This window comes from Aethalodelphis obliquidens, unplaced genomic scaffold (genome assembly GCF_003676395.1).
Source record: "Aethalodelphis obliquidens isolate GAN/ISIS:26980383/991018 unplaced genomic scaffold, ASM367639v1 scaffold59, whole genome shotgun sequence".
Taxonomy (NCBI): Eukaryota; Metazoa; Chordata; class Mammalia; order Artiodactyla; family Delphinidae; genus Aethalodelphis; species Aethalodelphis obliquidens.
The window spans coordinates 2,787,169-2,810,565 of NW_020838003.1; the positions used below are offsets into that span (position 1 = coordinate 2,787,169).

Genomic DNA, 23,397 nt, shown 5'->3' on the forward strand with positions numbered 1-23,397 from the left:
AGCCTCTTAGAAGCTTAAATTAGAAATGGCCCTAATTCCACCGCACTTTCCTGTGTTTAATATCTAAAGTGTTTCTATTAGTTGTTTTAATTTGATGTGGTTGGAAATATACTTTGGCTACAAAAGAAGTAAGAGTGATCTTTCATCCTTCTATTAACAGTTGAATTCTGATGCAGGGAGATTAAATTATTTATAACTGAGAGAAACAAAATCATTTAAAATACTGAATAGCATGTTAGCTCTTTACATGGCTTTCTGAACCTCATCCTGACCAAATCAACACCAGATTGCTTTCTAACAGCAAGGATGCATTCCTTTGGATAAAACAATGCATCAATCTACAGGACATTTCTAGGAAGTGAAGCATGGTATTCAAGAGTGCACTGTTAGGGCTTCCCTGGTGGCGCAGTGGTTGAGAATCTGTCTGCTAATGCAGGGGACACGGGTTCGAGCCCTGGTCTGGGAGGATCCCACATGCCGCGGAGCAACTAGGCCCGTGAGCCACAACTACTGAGCCTGCGCGTCTGGAGCCTGTGCTCTGCAACAAGAGAGGCCGCGATAGTGAGAGGCCCGCGAATCGCGATGAAAAGTGGCCCCCGCTTGCCACACTAGAGAAAGCCCTCGCACAGAAACGAAGACCCAACACCGCAAAAATTAATTAATTAATTAATTAATAAACTCCTACCCCCAACATCTTCTTAACAATAAAAAAAAAAAGAGTGCACTGTTAGAACATACATATAAACCTCTCCAGCACTAAAGCTCTGCGTATGAAAATATAGAGTGGGCAAGAGAGTAGACGTGTAGAAGCAAAGGATTGTACGTGTTGGAAAAGTTCCTTTCCTGTCATTTTACTTTCAGCAAGAGAGTGTGCGTGTGGGGTGGGAGGCGGTTTCTGTTTGTGCATTGTTAAGTTGTTCTTAAGAGGTAGTCTGCAGGGAGTTCCCTGGTGGTGTAGTGGTTAAGAATCCGCTTGCCAATGCAGGGGACACGGGTTCGAGCCCTGGTCGGGGAAGATCCCACAGGCCGTGGAGCAGCTAAGCCTGTGTGCCACAACTACTGAGACCACGTGCTACAACTACTGAAGCTCATGCTAGCGCCCGTGCTCCGCAACCACCGTAACGAGAAGCTGGCGCACCACAATTAAGAGTAGCCCCCACCCCCCGCTCGCCGCAACTAGAAAAAACCCGCGCGCAGCAATGAAGACTCACCGCAGCCAAAAATTAAAAAAAAAAGAGGTATTCTGCAATGAAAATTAACCTCCATGTATTTTTCTATTAGAGATGGCTTTTAGTTCTGCAGATTCTTTAAAGTTCGTTGATAAAGGCTATGGCCCGTTCAGTTATCTTAGGATCAAGCACTATAACCAGATCAGTGACTTATTTTATCTGCAACACTGAGGCGGGGGTGGAAATGGGGAAGGGTGGTGGCAGGGGTTATCTTTATTTGGAAGGAGAGGCAGAGGCTCTGGAGAGCAGGCTCTGGTTTGCCGGAGAGCTCTGACAAGGTTCTAGGTGCCAAGATGCAAGGAGAAGGAGGAAGCAAAAAGGCTTGGGAATGAAGGTAGGAAGGTGACAAAAAGAAAAATTGTTTAACAATCATGCCTTGGTAATTTTGCCTAGTGAACTCACAATATGTCCAGGTTAGTACGAAGGCAACAAAACTCCTCCCTATCAACTCATCCCAGTTTTCCCCGTCGAGTTTTGTCCCCACCTGCAAAAAGAGAGAAAGAGGTTAATTAAAAAGAGCTGTAAAAGTAAAACTCTATATATTACGACGCACACACACACACGAGTGTTTAAGCATATCCCTCTTCCCATCCTTAATTACCAGTATATTAAAAACATTAGGATACATATCCCCAAATATTAATCTTTTGTAATTATCATGCAATACATTAAGAAATGCACAGAAGAAATTGATGGTTCAGAACAAATGGGGATAATACTTATAAAATTGTTGTTAAAATTGGATGAAATATGCAACAGAGTGCCTGATGTGTGTGTATACTTTATATAGCTAGTTATGCTAATCTTTGTTCCAATTTTTAAATTGGTCTTCAAAAGTGTAATTTAATTTTTGGTAAGTTTCAAAAGATTATGTATGAATATTGCATTTGAATCCATCTTGAAATGTTTTAGGAGTACAGTTTTTTTTCTTGATTTGCTTTTAATTTAATACAATGCACAATGAAGAATGAATTTGCATTGTTTTCTCTTTTTTTTTATTGGGGTATAGTTGTTTTACAATGTTGTGTTAGTTTCTACTGTACAGTGAAGTAGAGTTCCCTGTGCTATACAGCAGGATCTTATTAATTATCTATTACAAGTACATTCTTGATGAAAGTGGCCATGTCTTAACACATTTATCTTGGGAAACAAGCGCTGAACAGCTTTCTCTGAAGTGTAGGAAGAATATCAAACGTGTGTCCTCCATCTGGTGTTACAAATGCTGTCTAAGGTCTTGGTATTGATGGCTACCTGCAAGCCCTTGCCATAAGGCAAGTAAAAATAGAATTTTAACAATTCACATAAAACATTTAGTTGGAAATTCTGGGCATACAGTGAGTCACGTTTGATTACGAATTGTAATTTATCTACACTATAATTAGACTGTCTAAATTATCTTCTTACTTACAAAGACAGATGCAGGAAAGACGTCTGTAGATTACTAAGTTCAACAATTTTATCTTATTTCTGCTTCTTTTCCTGAGATAAAAATCAAATATGTAGTAGAGTGTGCACATCAAGTCAAGTCTCTCTCAGTTACTTTGAAAAGTCTATGAGCTCACTCAAAAAATATAATTTTCTGTATTTTTGGCTAAAGTGTATACTCAGAACACCTTACTAAATTCCAGGCTGCAGTCTTCCAAGCAATGCTGGGCTGCCCCTAGTGCTGACCCCCTCTTGCTCTGCAAAAACAAACCAACCAACATGGAAGATGGTGTGTCAGTTAGAGCTGGGTTTTGAAGCTCAGTTCAGAATCAGCTAGAAAATGTCAGCAGGGATGTGTTTGGATCTTTCCATTGAAGATTAAATTAATTCTTTCCTTTATCCGATGGTATCATGAGCGAAAGCAGTGATGGTAGTAAAAGGTACTATTATGTCCTTACTGTGCTCCAAGCAGGATATTCAGCAATTTACACACACATTCAATTCTCACAAAAACCTCCATGAAAAAAGTTTGATAATCTTGAAGTGACTTATCCAAGCTACTCCACTATTAAGTTAAACTGGAATACCAAACTTCTGACTCTTATGCTAAGACTCGTAACCACTATACTACAATATGGTAGTTCTTAAATGCTCAGTCCCATGGTATTAATTCTTTTTTTTTTTTTTTTTTTTTTTTGCAGTACGCGGGCCTCTCCCTGTTGTGGCCTCCCGCTATTGTGGCCTCTCGCGTTGCGGAGCACAGGCTCCGGACGCGCAGGCTCAGCGGCCATGGCCCACGGGCCCAGCCGCTCCGCTGCATGTGGGATCTTCCCAGACCGGGGCACGAACCCGTGTCCCCTGCATCGGCAGGCGGACTCTCAATCACTGCGCCACCAGGGAAGCCCCGGTATTAATTCTTTTACCATTTATTCAAGTATTATCTACCAGTTGCAATCAATTGCCAAGCATTTCTTCTAGAATTACATTACCTAGCCTGGAAAGCATTTTTCACTGCCTGGAAGGAAGGTTTTGAGACTTCAAGGATTTGGAAATAAGAGGAAGAAGTAATGAATTAGTCATGATCTTATAAAACATTTAATCTGAGGCTTTCCTGACAGGATCTTATATGATTTACAGTTTTCTCTCTGTTTCAGGTAGAAGAAAATAAAGAGGAAAGGGTTCTGAAACTGCTTTACAAGTGTTCAGGTAAAAAAAAAATAATTGCTAACTAACCAATTTATAAAAGAGGAAAAAGGTAAAGATTAGAGATTTTTCTCAACCAAGCATACTAGGCCATATACTACTTGAAGTGTTCAATGTCAAGGATGATATATTAACCACTTTTATTGAGACTAACCTTGAAAAAAATCATCTAGACACATTTAACAACCTTCTTGCCCATTTCAAACACATAAGGCTTGCTTTTCTATCTTCTTCCAGACAATGGACAATTGATTATTAGGTGGACCACCTACACTTTGGACTATTATTACCGCGGATTTTTGCTGCAATATCTTCTTGCTGTTTAATTCATTTTCCATGAACGCAGAGCCATGAAGGATATGGATTTGGGGCCATCTTGTGACAGATTTAGAAAAGTCCTGGAGACCGAACCCTGGGATTGGAATTTTGGTTTCTATTACTAAATTGTTACCTTTCAACAAATATATTTTGCAAAAGGGTTTCGTATGGTAATGGCTGATTTTTACTAATGAAAGGATGGTTACCAGTGTTATGCTATAGTCAGTTACACATATTGACTTGTTTCTATGTGCCAGCCACTGCCATAAGCCATCTACATATATTATATCATTTTATGCTCACAACAATCCTATGAAGTAAGCGCCATCGTATCTCCATCTTACAGCTGATGCAACTGAGGTTTAGAGAGAATAAACAATTTGCGTAAGTTCTTGCGGAGAGCAAGAGAGATCTTAGGAAGCCTTAAAATGCTCTGGCTGAAGATGTGGGAAAAAAAGTTGTTCTGTATGAAAGTGCAAAAATGACATAAAAATATTAAGAGGTAAATCAACATAGTACCCTTTAGGAACGTTTTAAAGCTTCAAATTGCATTTAATTAGCATATTTTGGATTACAGGCTCTGTATTTATAAATGCACAAAATAACAGAAAAATGCAAAAATCCTGGAAGAAAACCAAAGAACTGATAATATTATGAATAAACTCAACAGAATAGAAATTAAAAAGCATAAATAATTACATGTCCTATACTTATACCCCTATGATCCTATTTTTGCCCTTCCTGTCATGCTAAAAGATGATTTGTGTGTCTATGTGTGTGTGTGTGTGTGTGTGTGTGTGTGTGTGTGAAACAAAGGAGCACATATTTTCTAGTTAAAATTAGTACTAAATACTCTTGAATTCTATTTTCAGTGTACTGGAATTGTCATTGAATCATGTGTCCTATATTTTTTCTTCAGGAATTGCAGACAACATCTTCAAAAGTAGAATTATTAATTTCCCCCTATGTTGTCTGAACTTCCTATCTCCAGTGATGGCAGTAGACATGGAATTCCACTGCTCAGATGCCCCTTCATAAAAGAACTTGCTGTTTCTGCTGCAGGGAGCTGCTTTGACCAAGGTCGTGGCCTTCCTGGAGCAGCCTGCCTCCAGTAGCTCAGTGACAGTGCAAAGGTGGGTCATTTCAGATCTAGGTGGGATGACAATATTTGCTCTGGGGCTTGCCCGGCTGGGTTATCTAAGTCTATGTAAGGTTTGCAAAGCAATTCGACTATTCTCCTCTGCCCAATTCCACTTCCTCACACTTCTTTTCTTAGGTTTTGATCCTTAATAAATGTCTTGAACTCCAAAATCATCTCAGAATTTGCCTCCTGTTTTTTTTTTATTGTGATAAAAAGCACATGACATCAAATTTACTACCTTAACCATGTTTAAGTGTACCTTACAGTAGTGTTAACTGTATGTGTTTTGCTGTTCAATAGATCTCCAAAACTTTTTCATCAGAATCTGCTTCCTGAAAAGTCAGTCTGTGATCATACTTTCTCTAATGATCTAAATCTTTTTCGGATGTTTTGAAGTGCAGTTCTTCTTTCTTGGTAATACCCTGAACAGTTTTGCAATATGAAATTGTGAGATTGAAAGATGGCAGAAACCACCTAATGCAGAGTATTTGCAATGATCACACCTCATTTTTTTAAAATGTGGTCTGTGAATGTTTTTCATTCACATTCTTTTTTCTAGCCCACATGAGAAGTAGATAGGAATTGGAAGGCTTTCTCCTGAGAAGTTGTAAGCAGACAGCTAAAGGTATTTTTTATTGAGAGGCCAAAAGCAATGTGGCAGGTATCTAACAAAGTTTTTACATAAAGTTTTCAGTCCTGAGAATCACATTTGGAGTTTTAGAGTTAACTGTGTTCACTCAAAATTCGAGTTTTAGAGTTAATTGTGTTTACTCAAAATTGATGTCACATCAAAACTCCATGCTTCGGTATCTCTATCTATAAAATGAGAAGGCTAGGCTATTCACAGTGGTTTTCAATACTATTGTGATAATTTAAAGATGGCTGAGAATTTTTTGCTACTCCTTCCATTGAAAGGTAGAATCTAATTGCCCTCCTCTGAAACTGAGTTGATGTTAGTGACTTGCTTAACAAATAGGATGTGGTACAAGTGATATGACATGACTTTTGAGCTAGAACAGATAAAGACTTGCAGCTTCACCTTAATCCCTAGGACCACTCCTCCTGGGAGTCTCTGAACAGACCAGTGTTTTCCCGGGGACTTGAGAGGTAGGATTGGAGGGAGAGATTACAAGTGGCAGGAGGGTGATGAAACTTTTGAGGGTTAATGGATATATTTATTACCAAGATGAATGGTTTCTGGTAATGCAACAATCTGGTTTCATAGACATACATGTATATCAAAGATCATCAAATTATATGTTTTAAATTTGTGCAGTTTTTGTAGGAAAAGTATGCCTCATCAAAGCTGGAGAAAGAGAGAGAGAGAGATTGATTAACTCAGAGAATTTCCTCAGATGCCAGAAAGTCTGGTCCAGAGGACCCATAGCTGGAAAAAAAACCTCACCTGAATTTCACAACAGAATGAGGCTGACAAAGACAATACAGCTCTTCCTTATTGGACAGGGACACCACAGATTGCATCATTGACCCCTGGACTCCTAAAAAGTGATTGCTTTCATGAAAGTGTTTGTTTCTGGTGCTGCATCTGAAAAGGAAGGCATCAGCTGCCTCTGCTACCACCCAATGCCAGAGTTAAGCTAGCTCTTCCCGGTGAGTTTCAACACAGACCATCTTCTCTTTCGGTACTGAATCCTACTGGGACTTCTCAGAGAAGCCCAGAAGCATCTATTAAAATTCATAAAAATCTTTTTGAAAGGGAAAAATTGGTTTCTTTCTTATTTTTAACAGCTTTTGGTACCTGGTATTATCATCTCACAATCTAACTGTGAAACCCTGGCTTCACAACAAGCTGAACAGTTCATAACAGGGTATGGAAACGAAGTATTTGTCAGCCAGCCTTAGCTGACCAATAGAAGTATGGAAACCCACAGTCAGCCACATTTTTTCCCAGGATTCTTTTGCACTATGACAACTTGAAAGGTATTCTCATGATGAGATACCATAATAATTATATTGGTCAACTGTTCATTAATAGATGTTCTTAGACCATTGGTCTCTACCAAAAATGATTCTCCAAGATTGTTTAATAGCCTTCAGTTACTCAATGTTACCGTTTCTTGCTTCCCATATATATATATATATATATATATATCCAGTATTCTTTCCATCTAGAGAATATACCTCAACCCTAGCACAACTCTTCCCCTCTAGTTTATCCTTCTATTTCCCAATTACTTGAGCTTTTCTTAAATAAAAGCTATTTAGATCCAACTCATGGGGTTTTCTATAATGATGCCCAGGAGAGAAAAGGAGTATGCTTTATTTTTTTCCCCATCTCTATATTCTATGAGGTAATTAATTTTCATTGGCATGCTGTGGCACTAATATACCTGGACTTTAAAGAGAATAAAAATAGTCTTGTCAATGCCCCTTCTTCCTACTATAAATTTTAGATCTATATGACCAGAGTAACCAGGTCTATCTCTTTCTTTAATCCTACAATTTATTCAAGGAATTTTATCTTCTCCAAAGTATATCTTGTTTTGGAGACCTCAAAACTTCTACCAGGGACATTATCACACTCCCAATTGCAAGTTCTAGCTTCTAGCCTCAGGATAATACAATCTTTTTAAAAGTGCTTTGAAAGTAGGTATTCATAGGCGCTTACTTACAGATTAGTTCCAATGACCCCCTTCTTACCGCCTTGGACAGTTCCCCTGAAACCCAGTACACTTCACTCTCCATCAGCTATATCCTGTCTATATATCCAGATGCTCTGTTGCAGATAGAAAGTAATTTAGAAAGCTACTTCATCATCTCCAAAGTGGTTATATAACGTTACACTCCCCTTTGGGCAGTGTATGAGTTCCCATTTCTCCATATACTAATGCTCAGAGTTATTCGATATATTATTTTTTAGTACTTCCTTGTGGTTTAATTTGCATTTCCATGATGGGCAATGAGCTTTAACATCTTCTCACATGCATATTGGCTTACATTAAGTTTTACTTCCCTGTGAATTGCCAATATTTGTTCTCCCACATTTTGTAGTAGATTGTCTTTTTCTTCTTGCTTTGTTATCGTTATTAACTGAATAAGCTGAAAACTCATTGTGGAAAAATGAAATTTTCATAGTGTTTTAAATTAACCTGTTGGAGACACATTTCAGATGTACTCAAAGTATCTCTGACTGTACTAAGTCTTAACAGATATACTTTTCAATCTGCTTTACCTTTATTCACAGTTTCCAGTCTTTCTCCTAACTATTGCACCAAACTACTCCCATCAACTCTAATATGCCTTGATATACATGTAGTTCTATATATCTGTATGTCTGTAGATATATAAGAATACTTGGGGCTTCCCTGGTGGCGCAGTGGTTGAGAGTCCACCTGCCGATGCAGGGGACACGGGTTCGTGCCCCGGTCTGGGAGGATCCCACATGCCGCGGAGCGACTGGGCCCATGAGCCATGGCCGCTGAGCCTGCGCGTCCGGAGCCTGTGCTCCGCAACGGGAGAGGCCACAACAGTGAGAGACCCGCGTACAGCAAAAAAAAAAAAAAAAAAAAAAAAATGGTAATAAAAAAATAAAACTTGATGTTGACAAATGACATTTATCTGAATAAAATAATGACAACCTACGGTAGAGAATAAATAATTTTGACCAATAAACAATGACATTGAACACAATGTCAAGTGAATCCTTGCTATTTTGCGTTTCAACATAATGAAACTATTATAGGGGTACTGCTCTAAAACAAGAGTCTCATGGTTCAAGCTATAACTGAGTAAAAATGAAAGCAGGATAAGCAGGGTACCAGCAGAGAAAAGATGAGAGCAGCAGCATCAAAAGTTCTCTAATGGAACATCATTAAGAATCTAAAAGAAATATAAATGTTCTTCTAGGCCATTATATTATCCTACTAATATTTTTTCTTTATAATTGTCTATATTACCTTTGGTTAACCCTACAATCTAAGTACATATATTATATTTGAACTAAGTTACATTTGAAAATAATATTTTATATGACTATTTAAAAACTTAAAGAATTTTTACACGTCCTCACAATTCTCTTGTGTGATACAAAGTGGCATATTTTTATCCCACTTTAGAAATTCAGGAGAAAATAAACACAGTGGTTGGTTTCCAGCCCTGCAGAGCATTGAAAGCTATTGTCTCAGTCTGGTTATCCCTAAAAGCTGTCACTCAGGTATGGATTCAAGTATCAATAGTTTATTTTGGAAGTGATCCCAGTAAATAAGAGCGGTGGGTGAGGGGGATAATAGCAAAGGAAAGAGAAGGCAACCAATAAAGTGTCAGTTACTGCTGTGGGTTAATTGGAACTTCACTGGAAACCACGTACAGCATGTTTCAGAGTTATCCCACCTGAGGAGTGAGGGAGCTGGGCTATTTACACACTACTCTAGTGAGTCATTAGTTAAAGGCTGCTTCCAGGGGCATTAATTTCCCAGTATTTCCAGCCTTTGGTCCTGCTGTTATAGCGGACTCCAGTGGCCAGAGAAAGCCCTGAAGGACTAAATACAGTGAGTACTGAAGTAGTGAGGATAGGGTGATATGGGTGGGGATTGAACAGAATTGGCTAGAGCTCTGATTTTATTTACTTGAATTTCATGAGCATATTCACTGAGAAATTTTTGGAAACCATGGAAGAATTATCCTTTAATTCTTTTATCATTTTTTTCTCATTCCTCAAAGCTATCAACAGCAAACAATGAATTAAGAGTAAAGGAACTTAGACTTGCCTGGTGGCGCAGTGGTTAAGAATCCTCCTGCCAATGGAGGGGACACGAGTTCGAGCCCTGGTCTGGGAAGATCCCACATGCCTCAGGGCAACTAAGCCTGTGCGCCACAACTACTGAGTCCGCGTGCCACAACTACTGAAGCCCGTGCGCCTAGAGCCGGTGCTCCGCAACAGAGAAGCCACCGCAATGAGAAGCCCGTGCACCGCAACAAAGAGTAGCCTCCGCTCCCTGTAACTAGAAAGTCCACGCGCAGCAACGAAGACCCAACACAGCCAAAAATATATAAATAAGTTAATTAATTTTTTTAAAAGGGTAAAGGAATTTTTTGTTGTGCTTTTTTCTTTATTTTGAGAAATAAATAGTTTTAGGTTTACTGATTTGCTCTACATTTTCAGTTATTAAAAAAGCAAAATTGCTATTGCTGCTATTTTTTTCCTATTATTGAAGAGGCAAATACATGAAAGAAAACTTTTAAGCAGCAGCAAAAAAAGGGGGGGTGGAGTTAGTAAGATACCATCAGGTAATTGAGGAGCTGAGTTTTCTGAATTTTCCTTAGTTGCATGATAAAGAATTTTAATTGAGAAAAATCAGCTCACCCCCTCAAAACTATCTGTATAACTGTCTGCACCCACTTTTGCTGAAGGTCTAGGCAGAGATACAGGTCTTTGTGAATGAGCTTAAAAAAAAAAGATTTGGAGGATGAATTATTTACCTGGTTTAGATATTCCTTTGTTATTGAAATCACGGTCCTTTGAGTTCAGCGGTGAACTGAAATGGTGCCAACAGGATTTCTTCACAATTTTCTGGAAGCCACGGCAGCACTTCACTTACATTGCCAAAGGCCATTGGACCCAGCAGTCACAGGGAAAGGAATTCCCCGATTACCCGGAGTCAGATCGCTAGGGTTAGCCAGCATGCACCTAGAGTTGCTTTGATCGCACTAATTCCCAATTCAAACTTAATAATTATTTCAGAAATTTTGTCCTGCTTCTCCAATTACTTTAACTCTACAGGATGGAGGTTAATCTGCTCCCCAGGCTGTGTTTTGGAATCTGCTTATATCAAATAAATGAAACTACTGCTCTAGGATTCAGAAGTAAGGCAACACTGGAGCCAAAACTAAACAGACATCAGTACCACATTAAGTGTCATCAGGACAGAGATATTTCTCATTTTTGTTTACCACTGAACACCCAGCACCTAGATATTCTACATTTGCAGATGCAAAATAACTCAGCACTTTTAAATACATGATTTCTCAACTTTTATAGTGTGATCTATTCTGAATCATTCTTCATTCTTTGACACATTTTGGATAGAAAGGAGTGGAATGTGTCATCACCCACTGGCACTGAAACACTGCACTCATACTTGACACAATGGAAGCAGTGAAAACAGTAAGGGAACAGGTACCGGTTTCATTAAAAGTCATAACTCTGCTACACACTCTTTAAACTCTAATATGATGATTTCGAGGTCCACAAAAAAAGTCTTAATTTTAAGAAACAGATTGCTACAAATAAAAGATTACTTTTTGGCCAGGCCTTGACATCCATTTCCTTTTTTAAAAAAAGATTTTCACTGACTACTTTGACTAACTTTCTACATGAAGATTAATATTTGTAGTTTTCAAAATTAATGTTGAACCTCCATATGACAATTTTTCTTCTACTTGATTTTGCAGAATCCTCTGTGACACCATAATGGTATTTACAGGAGGTCAGCTATGATCTCATCAACAAAGAAATCACCTTTAGAAAGAATTAATAGAAGCATATACTATTTCACAGAGATGTGTTATGTTTAAGAAAAATTCTTTAATGCTAATAAAAGAAAAAATTCAAGTGCAGAAACCACATGTTAAAAACAAGATATTATTTGTTATAGAACAGGATCTCAGAAGGGTCTAGGATCCATCATGGGGTCTTCAAAACAGATAGGAAATGATAGTTGTCTGAACCTTTGTTAACAGAATGCTAAGTAAAAATATATGGGTTACCTGGTTTGATGTTAATGGACAATTTTTATCAACTCTGGCTCCCAGTGGAATATGATATAAATTATAAATGGATTTAGGTATATATAGTGATACATAGGTCTATAAAATTCAACTAATATTCAGACATATATTTTTAGCAACCAAATGCTTATATCAATTCAAATATTACACCTTCCTTAGAAGAATAGAGATACAGCCTAAATATTTCAAAATCTAATTCAATCAGAGCTGACTTGTGCATTAAGCATAGTAGACACAGTGCCTAGGGCCCACAATAATTTTAGGGTCCTTTGAAAATATTTTGATTTCTTTTAAAATCAAAAAAGAAACGAAGATTTAGAGTCAAAAAAAGTGTTATTTTTTTCTCACAACAGAAAAAGGTGAAATTTTTTGGACCCACAAAAATCTACTAAATTTTCCCTGAAGCAGAAAAAAAGGTGAAGTATTTAAAGTTATGTCAAAAGCAATTTTTAATATTGATATTATGATGGGAGAACCCCACAAAGGTAAAATTGTCTAGGGTCCATGGAAGTCATTTTGCAGCCCTGTCAACGTTAAATGAATTTTTTTTGTTTGTTTGAATAAAAATAAATGTTTGCTCTTAAAGCAATTTTGATCAGATTTAAAGCCCCTTGCTTTCTGAGGACCATAGTTATACAAAAGAAAGCTCTGGTGATCAGAAGAATGTGCCTACCTTCACACGGTGCTACAGAAAGCATGGAACCGCCAAGAAAGCAATAGAGCTATGGTCAGCTTGGAAGTCATGTTTACCCTGGATCCTTTCTTTCCAGTGTCCTGCAGCCCCAGACATTGGTGTGCTTGGCTGTCTCTGAGGAATTGTGTTGGCTGGAGTGCTCCTGAGGTTTTTTATATTATTGCAACACTAAAGGTGTGTGGGACCTCATCTTTGCACTATGTCACTGGAAATCACACAAAATCCAGTATGTCCCCCTGCACTTTGAAACTAACCCAAACAAACACTCCTAGGTCTCAAAAATTTTTCAGCATGCTTAAAGTTTAACTGATTTGGTATAAAACTATTTTGTTTAATGTACATGTCTTAATCTGTTAGGGCTGCTGTAACAAAAATACCATAGGCTGGGTGGCTTAAACAAGAAACATTTATTTCTCAGAGTTCTGGAGGCTGGGAAGTCTGAGACCAAGGTGCCAGCAGATTGGGTGTCTGGTGAGAACCCACTTCCTGGTTATAGGCAGCCTTCTTCTCACTGTGTCCTCATATGGCAGAATGGGTGAGAGAGTCTCTAGGGTCTCTTTTATAAGGGTTCTACAGGCATACCTCATTTTATTGCGTTTTGCAGACATTGCGTTTTTTTACAAATCAAAGGTCTGGGGCGACCCTGTATCAAGCAAGTCTTCTGATGCCATTTTTCCAACAGCATTTGCTCACTTTGTGTCTCTGTACCATATTTTGGTGATTCTGGTAATACCTCCAACTTTTTCATTATTATTCGATTTGTTATGGTGATCTGTGATCAGTGATCTTTGATGTAATTATTGCAGTTGTTTGGGGGCACCACAAACCATGTACATATAAAATGGTGAGCTTAATCAATAGATGTGTGTGTTCTGACTGCTCCACCGACCAGCTATTCCCCCATCTCTCTCCCTCTCCTGGGCCTCCCTATTGACACAACAACTTTGAAATTAGGTTAATTAATAATCCTGCAATGACCTTTAAGCCATCAAGTGAAGAGTCTCACATCTCTTACTTTAAATCATAAACTAGGCATGATTAAACTTAGTGAAGAAGGCGTGTTGAAAGCCCAGGTAGCTTGAAAGCTGGGCCTCTTGTGCCAAACTCTTAGCCCAATTGTGAACATAAAGAAAAAGTTCTTGAAGGAAATTAAAAGTGCTCCTCCAGTGAACACACAAATGATAAGAAAGCGAAACAGCTTTGTTGCTGATATGGAGAAAGTTTTAGTGGTCTGGATAGATGATCAAACCTGCTACAACATTCCCTTAAGCCAAAGCTTATACAGAGCAAGGCTCTAACTCTTCTCACTTCTGTGAAAGCTGAGAGAGGTGAAGAAGCTATAGAGGAAAGGTCTGAAGCTAGCAGAGGTTTGTTCATGAAGTCTAACGAAAGAAGCCATCTCCATAGGATAAAATTGCAAAGTAAAGCAGCAAGTGCTGACGTAGAAGCTGCAGCAACTTATCCAGAAGATCCATCTAAGATAATTAACAAAGGTGGTTACACTAAACAACAGATTTTTCTGTTGATGAGTAGTAGATGAGACAGCTTTCTAGTAGAAGAAGTAGATGAGACAGCTTTCTATTGGAAGAAGATGCCATCTAAGACCTTTACAGCTAGAGAGAAGTCAATGCCTGGCTTCAAAGTTTCAAAGGAGAGGCTGACTCTTTTGACTCTCAGGGCTAATCAGCTGGTGACTCTAACTTGAAGCCAATGCTCTTGTACCATTCTGAAAATCCTAGGGCCCTTAAGAATTATGCTAAATCTACTCTGCCTATGCTCTATAAATGGAACAAGAAAGCCTGGATGACAACACATCCATTTACCAACATGGTTTACTGAATATTTTAAGCCCACTGTTGAGACACACTGCTCAGGAAAAAAGATTCTTTTCAAAATATTAATGCTCATCGACAATGCACCCAGTCACCTGAGAGCTCTGATGGACATGTATGATTATGATTAAGGTTGTTTTTCATGCCTGCTAACACAATATACATTCTGCAGCCCGTGGATCAAGGAGTTATTTCAACTTTCAAGTCTTATTCTATAAGAAATATATTTCATAAGGCTATAGCTGTCATAGACAGTGATTCCTCTGGTGGATTTGGGTAAAGTCATTTGAAAACCTTCAGGAAAAAATTCACCATTCTAGATGCCATTAAGAATTTTCACAATTCATGGGAAGAGATCAAACTATCAACATTAACAGAAGTTTAGAAGTTGATTCCAACCCTCATGGATGACTTCGAGGAGCTCAAGACTTCAGTGGACGTGTGGTGGAAATAGCAAGAGAACTAGAATAAGAAGCAAAGTCTGAAGACGTGACTAAATCACTGCAATTGCATGATAAAATTTTAATGAATGAGGAGTTGCTTCTTATGAATGAACAAAGAAAATGGCTTCTTGAGATGGAATCTACTCCTGCTGAAGATGCACTGAAAATTGTTGAAATGACAACTAAGCATTTAGAATATTATGTAAACTCAGTTGATAAAGCAGCTACAGGGTTTGAAAAGACTGACTTCTATTTTGAAAAGAAGTTCTACTGTGGGTAAAATGCTGTCAACTAGCATTGTATGCTACAGAGAAATTGTTTGTTAAAGGAAGAGTCAATTCATGATGCAGACTTCATTGTTATTTTATGAAGCTGTCATGGCCACCCCAACCTTCAGCAACCACCACCCTCATCAGTGAGCAGCCATCAGCATCGAGGCAAGACCCTCCACCAGCAAAACGATTAGGACTCACTGAAGGCCCAGATTAGCATTTTTAGCAATAAAGTGTTTTTAATATAAGGTATGTACATTTTTTCTTAGACATAATGCTGTTGCACACTTAATAGACTACAGTACAGTGTGAACATACTTTTTATATGCACTAGGAAACCAAAAATAGTGTGTGACTTGCTTTGTTGAGATATTCACTTTATTGGGAGTTTCTTGAACAGAACTCACATATCTCCAAGGTATGCCTGTAATCCCATTCATGAAGGCTCCACCCTCATGACCTAATCACCTCTCAAAGGCCCCACCTCCAAATACCATTACATTGGGGATTAGGTTTCAGCATATGAGTTTTGGGGGGAGAAAACAAGCATTCAGTCCATCACAGTACATATCTCTCAATCTGATTATTTGTATTTATAACCCTAATTTTTATAATATTTTTATTTTGAAATAACTTTTTTTAATGGAACAGAGTATGAAAAATTTATTTATATGGTTTATTTAGGCACAAATTTTAAGAAACTACCACTTGTTTTGTTGTTTTTTAAATTTCTTTTCCCATTCTTGAAAACTTTTTCACAGTCTTGAAAATTTCATTCAAGTTTCTTTTTAGAAATATGTTCACACATTAATCAAATGCTGCAGCTCGTGGAACCCATGCAGGATTTTTTTTTAATTAATTCATTTATTTTTTAATTGAAGTATAGTTGCTTTAAATGTTGTGTTAGTTTCAGGTGTACAGCAAAGTGATTTGGTTTTACATATATATATGAGTGTGTGTGTGTGTGTGTGTGTGTGTGTGTATTCTTTTTCAGATTCTTTTCCCATATAGGTTATTACAAAATACTGAATATAGTTCCCTGTGCTACACAGTAGGTCCTTGTTGGTTATCTATTTTATATATGAAATAACTTTAAACTTACAGAAAAGCTGTAAGAAGAGTATAAAGAATTCTAGAATACACTTCACTCAGATTTCCCAGTATTTCCTAAGAACAAGAAAATTCTCCTCTAATGCGTTACAATGATCAAAACTAGGAAATTAAGAGTGATACAATTTAATCTGCAAACTTTATCCAGTTTATGACAATTGTCCCAATGATATTCTTTACATAGATGAATAGTTGGATAGATAGATGGATACATGGATGGATACATAGATGAATGATAAATGGATTGGTGGACAGAGACAGAGAAAGATACAACTATTCTAGGATCCAAATCTAGGATTACATATTGCCTTTAGTTGTCATATGTCTTTAGTTTTCTTTATTCCGAAACAAAATTTCCTCAACTTGGTTTTGGCTCATATTTCTTCATGATTAGATTCATTTGGGGCAGCGATATCCAAGGTGATGTTTTGTACTTCTTGCTGCCTCATATAAGAATATATATCCCTATTTCCATATGCACAAATAATAGTTAAAATAATTTTGCACCCCCTCAAAATAGACATTGAAGTATCAGTTTGTGCCCTAGAAAAAAAGACTTGCTTAGTGAAACTCCCTCGCTCTGTTCCCACTGTTCTTCCTCTCGTTTTGTAAGAATAGTTTCAGTTTCTGGCTATAATAAGCACTGTCCAAGAGTCTTGCAGTAGTTACAACTAGTAAATATTTTGATCTAGCACCTTTCCTCTTTTCAGGAGCTTAAAGCAACAGTAAGGCATATGTGTGTGTCTTGGGGGAGGGAGGGGTGAAATCTACATTAAAGTGCTGGCTAGTGAATGGGAGCAAATGTTAGAAGTATTTGGGTCTTCTTGTTTTTAACTTTTGTATTTTTTCTGAACTTAATCCTTTGTTTATTAATTTAACAATGTCACTTAACAAAATCTGTCATTAATTATTTAGCAAAACCTCTTCAGCATGTTATGTGCCAGGCTTTGTGGCGGGTGCTGTGGATACAACAGTGAATAAGATATAATTTCTTTATAGATGTTAAAATCTAGTGAGAGTACAGACAGGTAAGTAAAATGCAATGGGTGGGGCTTCCGTGGTGGCGCAGGGGTTGAGAGTCCGCCTGCCGGTGCAGGGGACACGGGTTCGTGCCCCGGTCCAGGAGGATCCCATGTGCCGTGGAGCGGCTGGGCCCGTGAGCCATGGCCGCTGAGCCTGCACGTCCGGAGCATGTGCTCCACAACGGGAGAGGCCACAACAGTGAGAGGCCCACGTACCGCAAAAAAAAAAAAAAAAAAATGCAATGGGTGGAGTGTCATAATATAGATAAGTGCAGAAGCCATGGGAGCACATGGATAGGACCTTTTAGTCATGTTGGGGGAATGTATTTATGAACTGAACTCTGCGTTTGAGCATAGAGTTCTTAAGGCCAAGGTGGTATGCAGAGAGAGAAGTGGCCCTCCAAGGAAGAAAGGAGCACCTACATGGTCTCTCCTTCAGCGACACTGAGCTTGCTCATAGAGACAGCTCTAATAAGGGAAGATATTGCGCAGAATTTCAGGCCACTTGATGACTCTTCTTGGAAAAAACATGACCCCCCCAAATTTGAACCTTTGAACACTCAGTGAAGCTGCTGTTATTATTCCTAAGTCTTTTGTCAAATATATTGTATTGTCCCTATTTTTTAGTCATCATTGTGACTATTGTTATTAATATAGTTATGAGTATTATGGTTCATTTTCCAAGGGCTCAGAAAAGAAAAAGCAGCTGACAGGGCAGATAACGACTGGGTACTTACCACAATATTCTGCTCCAACACATTCAAATTCTCAATATATACAAACAACCAAGGCATCGAATGCTCTGAGTCAGGAAAGTAGAGCCTAGGGCTGGACAGGGACGGGGCAGAGTTGCGTAGCCAGTCAGGGATCCGACTTCAGCAGGGCAGCCTCTATTCACGAAACCAGAATCAAAGTCTGCTGCTTTCCTACAAAACACATTACACATTCCCCTCCAGATACCTCAGCAGCCATAGCTAAACTAATGGACAGTCAGAAGAACACAACTTAAGTACTTTCCCACCCTGGCTCCAATCTCATGTTTACTCCCCAACCTACTATATAGCCAACCTGGGTCCTATAGCCTATAATGCTTGCTTTGTAGAAACTTCTAGAATAGGTTAAGTTAAAGAGGCCTCTGTAAGAATCATAAGTCTCTGTCTCTTTATGAAACCATTTCCACTTCCCATACACCACTGAGTGTATCTCCTTAACATCTCTGAAATGTCTCCTTTTGGCCTTCCTCCTTTTTTTCACTTCCTTTCATCCTTCTTTTCTCCTTAACTTTCGTCAGAGTTCTGCATTACAAATATGATTCATTCTGACTATATAAAAATATAAAAAAGAAAATAAAAGTTATCTGTCATCTCACTATCCAGAGATGATGGCTCTTAAGGCTTTGATATATTTCCTTTCAATCTTGTGTGTTGTTGTGTATGCCACAACTTTAGGTCTTGGTTATTTCAGCTGCTATTGTGTCGTTAGCATTTCTTAATATCAATCAGTACTTCTAGTTCACAATTGTCTGGCCAGTATTTCTACTTCTACTTGCATCTGTGAAGTATTCCAACATGTAACACTACCTAGTCTTTTAAAATAATTTCTTAGCAAATTTCTTCTCCCTTCCTAGCTCCACTACACTGGACTGAGCTCCCCTTTCTCTCCCCCAGACCACCACAGAATATCTCCTAAATGGTCTAACCCCAAGCTTTCACCCTCCACCGTTCACTCACGTCTGCCAAGTGAACTCTCTAAAATAGGAACCTGGCCATGTCTTTTCCCAGCCTTAATCATCAGTGTCTACCCCCTTGCCATGGCCTTCAGGATAGTTTACATTCTTGCCCTGATAAAAGTTTTTCTCTGCTTGGCCCCTTCTGTTCTCTCTAACCTCCTCTCTAGATGTCTCTCTCCTCCCACCCTCAGTTTTAGTCTTTTACATTCTTGCACCTCTGAATTTTTGCTCATACTATTTTCTCTGTCTGGAGTATCTTTCCTCTTTTCTACATGACAAAACCAATGCAACTTTTAAAATTCAGCCCAGGTCGCAACACGGTGTGGGCACTTCCTGAAAGTTCATTCTTTCAGCCTCCACCTCACCATAAGAGTGAGGATCTCAAGGTTTGCCCTCTCCTGTCTGTGAGCCTTCCTCTAGCCCACTGTACCCTTTCCTAAGTGACTTCTTGGTTTCTTTTCCCTTAACAACAGGAGTTGAATTTGAGTCCCTAGCACATCACACAGAGCGAACATTCAAGAAAAATCTGCGAAAAAGAAGACATCTTTCAAAGTTATTCTGGCTCAGCAGCTGTGAGTCCCTGTGTCTGAAGTCAGCTTCCTTCTGTTGACCCTATTCCAACATCGGCATGCCTGATGTATGAATCATGGATCCTGGATGAAGTCATTTGTTGACATGGCTATGAAGAACAGTTGTGGAATTTCCCAACGATTTCAGAATCTCCCTCTAAAGTCCCTTTCCCCCAACATTTCTATCATAGGTGCCCCCAGAGAAAAAGAGTAACAGGGCACTGTTACCCTGAGGATAAATCAACCACTGAAAAAATCTCCCACATTAACTTTGCTTTTAGGAGTTACAAGAGGAAACCATGTGAGAGTTAGTTTATAAATTTGATGAATTAAAATTTAACGTGCAAATTTTTTTTCTTTCTTTCTTTTTTTTTTTTGCGGTACGCGGGCCTCTCACTGCTGTGGCCTCTCCCGTTGTGGAGCACAGGCTCCGGACGCGCAGGCTCAGCGGCCATGGCTCACGGGCCTAGCCGCTCCATGGCACGTGGGATCTTCCCGGACTGGGGCACGAACCCGTGTCCCCTGCATCGGCAGGCGGACTCTCAACCACTGCGCCACCAGGGAAGCCCTAACATGCAAACTTTAATATAGCAGATGTGAGAGTGGTTTGGGTGGACATCAGAAAGGCAGAAAGAAATCTTTGTGGCTAGTTCAAAATACTAAACCAAGGAAAGAAACATCTCTTTGAACCTACCCTAATGTAAGTTTTTCATAAAAATATTTCAGTGACCTAGATCTGATTCACCGTTTTGACCATACAACAGAATCCTCTTATATTTGTCACTGTTACCAGTTACTAGGGTCATATTTACTAACCTAAACATAAGGATGAACAGTTTTACATGTTTTAAGCAATGATGCCTCTCAGATAGATGAGAACTTCATCACAGCCATAGGTGGATATATCACGAAGCTAATTAGTTTAAGCTCCAGGACCCTCACTAGTTTACTAACAAGAGTCATATATTTTTATAAAATTTGCTGAAGTCACATATTTTAACCAAATTTGTTATGACTGCTTATTTTTCTCACTCTCACTTTCCTTCCTTACACTTCTGCTTATACTGGATGATGTCGATCTAGCTGTGCTTTTGAGATCTGGTTGAGGAGAAGTTGAGTTGAAGATGTTTAAATGTAGATTTAATGATATATATTTTACTGGTTCACAGTCATGTTATGAATGGTTCTGTTTTTACTAGCCATCCTGGTGTGAGACTAGTTGCTAGGAATATCCCTCTACTTACTCTGCCTACTCACCCACCTTCCTGATATGAGGATTAGAATGGGTCTTAAGGTGGACAACAATAAAATGAGGTAGGTATGGGAGAAACAAGATTGAAATACACAGAGCCAGAAGCTAGTCTGGGGAAAACTCTTTCAGTTATCAAAATGTAAAGTCAAGAGCAGAGGATTCAGTTCACATCAACCCTCAACAAAACAAACCTTCTCATTTCAGGAATATAGTTAATAATTCAGGGACTACAACTACAATTGTTTCATACTTTTTTTGCTATTTGACTGGAATCCTATGTTTGTGGAGCATGCACCTGCAATAGCACAACAAATAAGTACATCTGTATATGAAATGTTATGCTTTATGCATCCAGCTATCTATAATAAAAACAAATTTTGATCAACCATCCTAACAGAAAGAATAAACTATCTTTCTATGCATAAAAGATCATCTTAAAAAATCATTGTTATGTGAAGAGGAGATCAACGGTATGTAACCAAAACCAAAGAGTAAGAGTATTTTAGAGATATTGCAAGCAGTTATTTAATAAGCACATACTATTTTTTTTCTGTTTATGGTGTTTTTCAGCTTTATGAATTTGTAATTTGCTATAAATTTTTTCTTATTTAAAATTAATGTTCATTTTTCATTGTAATTTGTATTCTTTCGTTTAGAGTGGCCCCATAATTGTATGACCCTACAAAGTCAGGATATGCATAACTTAAGATATTTTTAAAGTTTCATGTGTATACTGCTCTGTTGGTGTCTTCAGCAGAGAGGCCTTTGTCCCCTCACTTGAATTCACGTGGCATTCAAGAGCAGTATCTGTAAAAGGCGGTCCACCCTGGGTTTGAATCCACCACTACAATTTACTTACTCTCTGTGTGACTTTGCTGCTCTTTCTCTCGGTCTCCATTTCCTTACCTCTAATACAAGGGTGATCCAAGGAACTCAGAAGGGGGTGAGGGCCAATTAAGGTACATTTTTGTCAACCAGTGTCTAACACAGAATATATACTCAATAAGCGATAGGTATCATTATCAAGGTGTCACAGAAATTCAATTCTATTTCTTACATGAGTTCTTTATTATTTTTGAAAGACTTAGATCTATTTAAAGGAATACTCTAAACTCAATCTCAAATCCACTAATGAAATTGCTACTGTAGTCGCTCTTAATGTTAGAAAATAATTCAACTAACTGAACCAGATAAATATCAGACATTTCATACCAGATGCATATTTAAAGAAAAAAATGGTCCAGAGAATCTAATGTATAACGTGGTGACTGTAGTTGATAATACTGTTTTGTGTAACTGAAATTTGCTAGGAGAGTAGAACTTAAATGTTCTCACACACAAAAAAAGGGAAAAGTGTGTAAAGTTATGGATGTGTTAATTAACTAGATGGGAGGAATCCTTTCACAATGTATACATATATCAAATCATCACCACGTATACTTTAAATATCTTACAATTTTATATGTCAATTATACCTCAATAAAGCTGAAAAAACAAGCAAAAAAGTCATTATACTCATAATCCAATAAATTGCTTTAAAATTTTTTTAAAGAAAAGAAATTGGTCCTCATATATTTAAATATGCTCAAAATGTCTTCCCTGGCCAAAAAAAATTTTAAAGCTATTATTTCTTTGTTTCAGGGAAATGGTATTTTAATCAAACACTGTGATAGTACCACTTACTGGGAAAAGGCAGCTGCCTGGTCCAGTCATATTGCTCTAACCTAGAATCCCAGCTCACCCACTTGCTGCCTGTGTGACTAAGGACAATCTCTCTGAGTTCCAGTCAACTCGTGGGTGAAGGGCTGATAATCCTTCCTGGTGAGGCTAATGCCAAGCAGGAGGGGCTCCTGAGCACAAAAACCTTTCTGTGCCCCCCATTTCTTGATTACAGGAAATAGGCTTCATTCAGCCTCCAGGACCTTCCTTGAGTTCCAAGGGAAGGGATCAAACAGTTGCTAATTAGGGAAGGGAGGGGATGCTGAGACAAGGGAGGAACAGACAAGAGAAACAACAGTGCAGCCTTGGGGAACGGTCCTGGTTCTCCCTCAAGGCATATACACAACAATCTCTTTGAGCTGTTTTGCAGATGCTGAAACCCCCACCAGGTGGGAGAAGTTAACAGTATGCTACCCACAAACACATAGACCCCAGACCTGCTGGAACCAGAAGGTTGATGATGCTGGCTCCCACTTACCTCTCCACCAACCAATTGAAGAAGTTTCTCGAGCTGATCACACCCTCTTTGAACCATTATTATAAAACTCCTTACTACCCACTCAATTGGGTCACACAGCCTTGAGGGCGTTATCCTGCTGTGGCCCCCTTTGCCTGGCAAAGCAATAAAGCTATTCTTTTCTACTTCACCCAAAACTCTGTCTCCAAGATTTAATTCGGTGTTGGGATAGAGA

General features: G+C 38.6%; 1 long non-coding RNA gene across 4 annotated transcripts in view; it reads right to left on the minus strand.

The window, feature by feature from the left end:
- The window catches only part of LOC113609930 (uncharacterized), a 29,398-nt gene that overhangs the window by 4,982 nt on the left and 1,019 nt on the right, over positions 1 to 23,397 (minus strand). For 3 of the 4 annotated variants that reach the window (XR_003428875.1, XR_003428876.1, XR_003428874.1), the window contains exons 2-3: positions 18,174 to 18,326; positions 1,632 to 1,713 (exon numbers count right to left, since the gene is read on the minus strand). This is a non-coding gene — a long non-coding RNA (uncharacterized LOC113609930). Of the gene's footprint in view, positions 1 to 1,631; positions 1,714 to 2,637; positions 2,878 to 18,173; positions 18,327 to 23,397 lie in introns of those variants that run through there. The other variant, XR_003428877.1, reaches the window with a different exon arrangement.